The following is an 8455-nucleotide window of genomic DNA, read 5'->3' as shown; positions in this document are numbered from 1 at the left end:
ATCATACTCCACGCAATGAAATTATGAATACAACAGTTAATTAACCTTTTACAGCTGTAAAGAGAAAAAAATGAAGTTGTCACTGCAACTACTGCTGCTATAGCTTAGTACATACAAATGTTCTTGAAAAACTTAAATTGTTCAATCCCTATTTTTCTCTCGTTTCTTTTCAAGAACTGAATTGGTTATTGTTATAAATAGTTGAAACTTTCAAACCTAAACGTGTTTAATCTAAATTTTCTAAACAGTTGAATAAAGGTGACTGCTTTTTCTTGAGCTTTAGATAAAATATAAATTAATTTTGACTAAATATCTAAACATTTTAAAGGGGAAGAAAATTAAAAGAAGAAAATTAAATATTTACCTTTTCTATAATTGGCTTTTTGTTGAACAAGAATGATGAGAACAGCCAGCATAGTTGAGAAGCAATGCAAACTCTGATACTCTAAGCAGTAAACATAGTGTTTACATTGGTAGGGTAGGTTCTGTATCACTTGTAATCACCCAAAAGCCCAAGGCCCAGAGTAAATATTTTTAATGCTTTGTAATTTGTAATTATATAGGTTCGGTTTGGTTTTTCTTCGGTATTTTTTATAAAATAAAAAACCAACTTAATTATTCGGTACGGTTATAAGTTCATATTAGAACTTACGGTTTTATTTTAAAAAACCTCAAAATCGGTTCGGTTATGTTTGATTCGGTGGTTTTTGAAATAGTTTTGACACCCTACCCAGAATTAACCAAATTTCAAAGAATATATAACAGATGCCAATTACCGGTACCATGCTACTTCTCCCTTCCAGTACTTGTTTTATTTATTCATTCTTTTAGGAATATAGTACTTGTTTATATCCATAGGCAGAGGCGGAATTAGGATTTAAGTTCTATGAGTTTAATCTTTAAGGTTCAGACCTAGTACTTGCTATAATTTTAATGAATTTTTACACATTAATTTATATTTCATGTCAAAAGTATTGAGTTGATCTGATAAACTCAGTGCCAGAATACTGCATCCGCCTCTGCCCATGAGGCATCTAATATGGATGTGGTCTCTAACTTTATAGATGGTTGTTTCTGCTAGAGAAGTCTATAGTTATCCAACATTAAGTCTACATATGTATCACGAAAGTCTATTAGATCTTTCAGGCATAACAGAGGAACAGAGAATCCAGATGTCGAGAGCCTTGGGTAAAAATGATCCAGCCAAATTTTGAAAACTAGTGGTGTGTTGTATTGCTTCCGAAAGTAAAAGTAAAATAATTGGAGCATTGAGTGGTAATAACTGCCTCACATCCCACTTAATGCTGGTGTTTCCTCTTGTTACCTAGTCAAGTGGAGAGCCTCTATTTTCGCGAATCCAATTTTTGATAGTAAAAGAGAGTGGCCGGGCTCAAAGAGGAATCGGGGGAATCTCAAGTGTCAAAGAATGCAGATTTCATATAATAAAAAGAAAAGGTTCCCTATTGAAAGGGGACAAAAAACAGTCATCTCAAGACACATCACGACCTACATGCAACACTAAAGCAACTCGATTTTGTATCAGAGGATCAATAGCACCGCAGCCTCCCGGTCAAAGTATTGTTTGTTCAATTAGACAATCCATTTATGAACAGTTAAGCTGCGACTCCTCTCAACAGAATGTTTGGATAGCAGCACAAAGATCTACTCCAGCTTGGACAAGAAAACAGAAATCACCTAAAAGAACTTGAAACAAAATGGACTACAAAATCTTACTTTTAACCGAGGGAAAAGGGTCAAATATACCCCTTCTATTATAGTTTATTGGCTAAGTTTACCTTCCGTTAGCCAAAGTAATTAAAAATACCCCTCTGTTAGCCAAAGTTCATATTTATACCCCTCCACGGACGGAAAAGCCCAAATCAGACTAAATTACCCATTTTTCAAAATTTACCCATGACCCATCAACTTGGGTGACCCGACCCGCAAAATTTTTTTCCCCATCCAAATAATATACCCCTGTACGCCTTATAGCTATTTTGCTCTTCTCTAGCATTTTCCTTCACCCTTTTCCTCACTTCATTCTCTTCACCGTCCACCATAAGCTTCCGTATAGCGCCTTCAATTTCCTCAGCACTAACGATATCAACCGGATTTTTCCCCTCGAAGTCCTTAACATAATCCATCCGAATCTCCACTGCCAACTCCTTTTGTCCTATCTAAGAACCCTTCTGGCAGTACTTCCTCCGAGTTGTCATAATTGCTTGGCATCTCTACTTTCCCCTTTGGTGGAGGCCTTCATAATGACCACAAAAACCTGTGGCCACTCCGCTCTAATGCAATTGCTATTTCTTTTACCTGATCAGGTTCAAAACTTCCCAATGTTCCAAAGCACAAGAAAACCACAGATGAGTTTGGCTGCTCATCCAACCACTTTATGATACTTTCCGTTTCCTCTTTTTTGTTACCATCATCTGAACCGACTACCGGACGAATTGGGTAAATTGGAGGAGCAATTTTAACATCGTTGAGTGACTTAAGAGCAAAAGTTTCAAGCTTAGCGAAGGTATTGATAATAGGTACCTTTCGTCTCTTTGAAACGACGAATCCCATCGAAGTACAAAATCGAGCTAGGCGTAAAAGATTTAGCTGGCCTAGGCAAAATTCTAGTAGCATACGGATTTTTAAAACCAAGAACCGACAACTCCTCATTAGAAAATGGAATTTGATTTTTTCTGAAATAGATGTCCTCGTACAGGGGTAACCAAGAATCGACAACTCTCAAAACAAACAAACAAACAAACAATCTTGATTTTTTCTGAAGAGCTTAGTTCTAAGGCGTACAGGGTATATTATTTGCGTGGGGAAAAAATTGTTGCCGGTCGGTTCACCCAAATTGATGGGTCATGCGTAAATTTTGAAAAATGAATAATTTGATCTGATTTGGACTTTTCCGTCCGTGAAAGGTATAAATAAGAACTTTGGCTAATAGAGGATATTTTTAATTATTTTGACTAAGGGAAGGTAAATTTAACCAATAAATTATAGTAGAGAAGTATATTTGACCCTCTTCCCTTTAACCAATCATCCACCTCCTCTTCCTCTCAAATGCAAAATAAATTGAAGGAAATAATTCTGAAAGTAGGTTCAAGTAAAAATATGATTGAACCAATTCATAATGTTGTTTCTAGAGATGCTAGTAATTCAAATGGATAAAGAAATTTTTTATTTAAAGTTATGCAAAGTTTTTAAACGGTTTCCTGATTTGCATCCTTTAGCATGCAGAGGCGAATTCAGGATTTCAAGAGGATGAGTTCACCATTAGCTATGGGTTTTTTTTTTTCTTTTGCCTTTGATTCGCAGCTTAGCGCCTATGGTTTTTTTTTTTTTGGACTTGAGTAATTAGAAATAAAGGGGGGAGAGCTCAGGTTCGATCCCAAGACCCTAAGGAAATAAATATAACCCCTAACCAGTGCTCTACTCGGCCTGATTCGACTATGTGTTCTTTTAGTTAATATTAGATATATTTTTAGAATTATATACATAATATATGGGAAAATACCTAAAAAAAAAAACCCCCAATGTATACTCGGATTAATTATGACGCACCCAGCCTTTGTGGGCGACTTATTATCCCCCGGACTTATTTTTTCTGTATTTTTGTATCATTTTCAACTGACGTGGCAAAAAAAAAATTATGGCTAGTGAAAGCAGTAAAAATATTTTTTATATTTGAATAAAAATTAATTTTTAAAAATTTATTTATATTTTATCCTCTCACCCACCCCCACGCTCCCTTTCTTCCACATTTCAATTGTTGAATGCAATTTATTTTTCTCTTTCTTCTTCTTTCTCCTTTTTCTCTTCTTCTTCTTTCTCCTCAACCACCGCCGCCGCCGCCTGCCGTCGCTGTCATCGCTACAAGACGGCGCAAGCAACAACACCAATATGAAATGGGTCTGACCCATTAAAACATAAAGCCATTTCGGTGGAGGAGATATTTTGGTGTTTGATTTGCCTTCAAATGAATGTGTGTGTTAATGGAGAAAGAAAATGGGTTGAATGTGTGTGTATTAATGGAGGAAGAAAATGGGTTGAAGAAAATGGGTTTTAATGGAGGAACAAAATGGGTTGAAGAAAATTGATTAAATGTTTCTTGAAAATAAGATCTTTATGATTGATGATTAAATTGAATGTATGTGTTAATGGAGGAAGAAAATGGGTTGAATGTGTGTGTGTTAATGGAGGAAGAAAATAGGTTGAATGTGTGTGTGCTAATGGAGGAAGAAAATGAGTTGATGGATTTCTTGAAATGAAGAAGAAGAGTTTAGTGATGAAGAAGACAAAATTAATGATTTAATAGTTAATTAGAGGTTAATTAGTGTAAATATAATTAATAAAAGAAAAATCAAATGAAAAAAAAAAAAGGAAAAGTGGCGGTGACGTGGCGAAATATGGCACCAATGTGCGGAGAGTGTGCAATACTCTCCAATGCGCTTCGAAGGCTTCAATTTTTTTTTTTTGCCACGTCAGTCAAAAAATGGTACAAAAATACAAAAAAAAAAATAAGGCCAGGGGGTAATAGGTCGCCCGCAAAGGTTAGGTGCGTCATAATTAATTCGAGTATACGTTGGGGGGGTTTTTATGTATTTTCCCATAATATATCGAGTTTAGTCGAGTGACCATGTGTTCACGTGACCCAAATTTGATACCTAAATTCGCCTCTGCATGCATGACAATGAAAATATGAAATTAAGAAAGAGATAATGGACAAAAACATACCTAAAGTATCAATTTTTTTTAGTTTCTTACCAGAACTAGTAGGTGTGAGAGGTTACCACCTAAACTATCACCAATTAGTTTGCAAAACACATCTCAACTATTAGTTGTGAGAGCTTCTTATCTAAACTGTCACCAACTAGTTTTCAAAACATGCCTCACAACTGATAGTTAAGGTGTGTTTTGCAAACTAGTTGGTGTTAGTTTAGGTAGGAAAAGTGAATTTGCAAACTAGTTCGTGATAGTTTAGGTAGAAAACTCCCCCACTTGATAGTTCAGTTAGGAAACTCAAAAAAATGTGATACTTGAGGTGTTTTCACCCCTAACCCATTAAGAAAATGATAGTAAACCGGTCATATTCAACTCTTAAACTAAAGACATCCATTTACTAATTGTTTCCAGCATTAGCGCCTCTCCGCTGCCTCTAAGAATATAAGCAATATTTGATTACTGATATTCTAAACTGAAAGCATAAACAAGCTTCTAAAGAGGAGTGTATCATTAGTACATAATATCCAGGGCCGAAACTCGAATTTAGAAACTAATTTATGCAAAAATGCGCCATTGCTAGTTTCTGTAACAATTGTAGTTAAAAAACAATTTTTATTGCTCATAACATAAAGAGTATCAAAATCCTTGATGGAAATATCTATAAGGCAGTTACTGGGTTGCAGATTCATTTTAACGTCAAGTATCGAACAAATTGGCAAAATACTTGTCAAGGGCATACCTCACTTTAATCACATGCTACACTCATGGAAATATCATCTATAAGTGCTCCACTGTAATTGCCAGCATTAGGGCAAACTAAACTAATTATGTCGGGTTTTTAAATCGATAAACCAAACCAAACCAATAAAAATCGGGTTTTTCAACTTCTGTTTTTTTCGGGGTTTTCGGTTTTCTCGGGTTTTGTTTTTCCGGAAAAATCTTCATACATAATATATCTTTTACTTTAAATATTTCTTTAGTCCTAATAATTAAGACATATCCATTCATTTAAGGTGTTTCTTAAGAAAATAACAAAAATGTGAAATGAGTGATAACATTTTAATGAAATATTCAACAAAAAAGATAATGAAATAGCATAAAATAAATATTGCTAATCAATAAGGTATAATGAAAATGATCATTATCTAAAAACACTAAGTCATGCTAAAATAAGTACGGCTAATGAGTATTAATTACATGACAATGAAAAAAATTAAGATATGTATTTTTATTATCTAAACTAACAATGCAAAATATAAGAGTAGATTTCCAACATTATTGTCATTCCTGGTGTGAGGATTGAATTACTTTTGCTATAAACATTAATATTAAGTTAGTTCTGGTTTGGACTTTATTTGATTGCTTACTTGATCCCCATGAAATTTTATAAAGGCATTGAAACATTCAAAATTCTAAGTCCAACTTATTGGAACATTCAAAATTCTAAGTCTAAGCTTGAAATAATATATTAAAAGATAAAAACTACGAAAAAACTTAAGACTTATTTATAAATTACATTATAAGCAAATCTTTTATGTATAGAATATACTAAAAATTTGTATACATGTAATGTCGGGTTGGTTTGGTTCGGTTTTACTTTTTTTAGTTAAAATCAAACTAAACCAATTATGGTCGAGTTTTTTTTTTCAATACCAAATCAAGTCAAACCAAACCACTAGTCGGATTTTTTCTCGGTTTGATTCGGATATCGGTTTTCTTTGTACACCCCTAGCCAGCATGATGTTAAGGTATGAAAATAGAGAAAATTACACCATGAGTCACGGTTTTAGATTTAAGCATACAAATAGCATAACTTTTAAAATTCTTCAAAAACAGCAGACTTTATTACATTTATGATATATCCAAAAAATATGCATGTAATTAACTATCCCACTAAAATAGGGATTCAATTTTAGTCTCTCTGTAATTGATAAATACTCAGTTTCCCCGCTTCTCTCTTTTCTACAACCAATACGCTCCCAATTTCTCACTTCTCTCTCTTCTTCAACCGGTACATTCACATAATTCTCTAGCTCCAAAGACAGCATAGAAAGGAAGAAAGACTGTCCAATTCTCATGCTAAAATTTTCTAAAGAAGATATATATTTAATTATAATGTGATGATGTCTAATTTGGGTTTCAATTAGTCCTTGGTTTGGTTTAGGGCTAACACTTAAATATATTTTAATTTATCTTTCATCTAATTTAGTTTACTAGTAACACTTGATTTGTGATTTTGTTATTTTTGAAATTAAAGTTTTTTTTCTTAACAAACGTTTTGACTTTTAATTGATCTTTTCCTGATACTTGATTGTATAACATTATTGATTATACATGGTTTATACCGTATAATCGTCATTTATTCTTAACTTTATATGCTATTAGCCTATAAATTTTGTTGTATACAAATCTACTGTATATTACTGATATACCAGCAATATTATGAATATAATACTGTATTCTAATAATTATACCAGTAATATTATTAAAAGTGTAATGATGAGTATAATTATAATAATGTATATTACTAATTATACGACTAATATTATGAGTATAATAATGTATACTAATTATACCAGTAATAATATGAGTATAATCATAATATTGTACATTACTAATTATACCAATAATATTATGATTATAATATGTGTATCATTAATTATACCGGTAATATTATAAGTATAATAATATAGGTTACTAATTATACGACTAATATTATGAGTATAATAATGTATACTAATTATACCAGTAATAATATGAGTATAATCATAATATTGTACATTACTAATTATACCAATAATATTATGATTATAATATGTGTATCATTAATTATACCGGTAATATTATAAGTATAATAATATAGGTTACTAATTATACTTATAATAATATGAGTATAATTAAAGAGAGAAGGTTGAAATAAAGTAAAATTACCATTATAAATAAAATACTCATTTTATGTTAGTGATCAGAATTCTTTAGAAACGAGATAAAGATAAATCTATTGTGCATGAAATTAGGAACAATGTTGTTGAGATATTTTTGAGGTGCCCAACTTTTCGCTGGCTTTAGTGACGAGGATATCGGGTTTAAGAATCTCTTATGAAATTAATTGACATACATGTAAATTAAATAACTCTGCTAAGGAATTGTAAATATTTTTAAAAAGCTGCACAATTATGTTACTCTGGAAAGATAAATGTTGGATAATAACAAGCCCAATTGTTTGATAGCAGATATGTAGTTAAGGCCCAATTGTATTTGTTATTCAATTGTATAGTTTAGCCCAAAACTGTAATAGTGTAGTGTAGATACATTTTTTGGAAAACTTCATAAATGATCACCCAAGCTAAACTATTTACCCGAGCATATCCTTTACTTTGATCCCTACCAAGCTATTTAACTGTGTGCCCAGCAATTCTTAATGCATTTTAAATGTCAAATAGTACTGTAGTATATTGTAGTACATTGTCAGTTATTTTCTTTCTTTTATGTTTCTGACCTTTTCCCTTTATTGTTCATTTATTATGATTCCGTACTCAATTTGGCTCCTTTTTTTTTTTTTTTCTATTTTCTTTCTTTTTTTCCTTTTATTTATTTCTTGTTCTTTTCTAATTTTATTTAATTTTATGGGTGTAAATTAATGTAATTTTATACAAAAAAAATGTTTTTAAAAAAAAACTAATAATTATATCTTATTTCGCATATTTTCGACAATCTTCAGAAAAAG

General features: G+C 32.0%; 1 pseudogene; it reads right to left on the bottom strand.

The window, feature by feature from the left end:
• Window positions 1–1508: 1508 nt before the first annotated feature.
• The window catches only part of LOC132063590 (UDP-glycosyltransferase 1-like), a 15279-nt pseudogene continuing 8332 nt past the window's right edge, over window positions 1509–8455 (bottom strand).

Source organism: Lycium ferocissimum, chromosome 1, assembly GCF_029784015.1.
Source record: "Lycium ferocissimum isolate CSIRO_LF1 chromosome 1, AGI_CSIRO_Lferr_CH_V1, whole genome shotgun sequence".
NCBI classification, from domain to species: domain Eukaryota; kingdom Viridiplantae; phylum Streptophyta; class Magnoliopsida; order Solanales; family Solanaceae; genus Lycium; species Lycium ferocissimum.
This window is presented reverse-complemented; position numbering and strand designations above follow the sequence as displayed.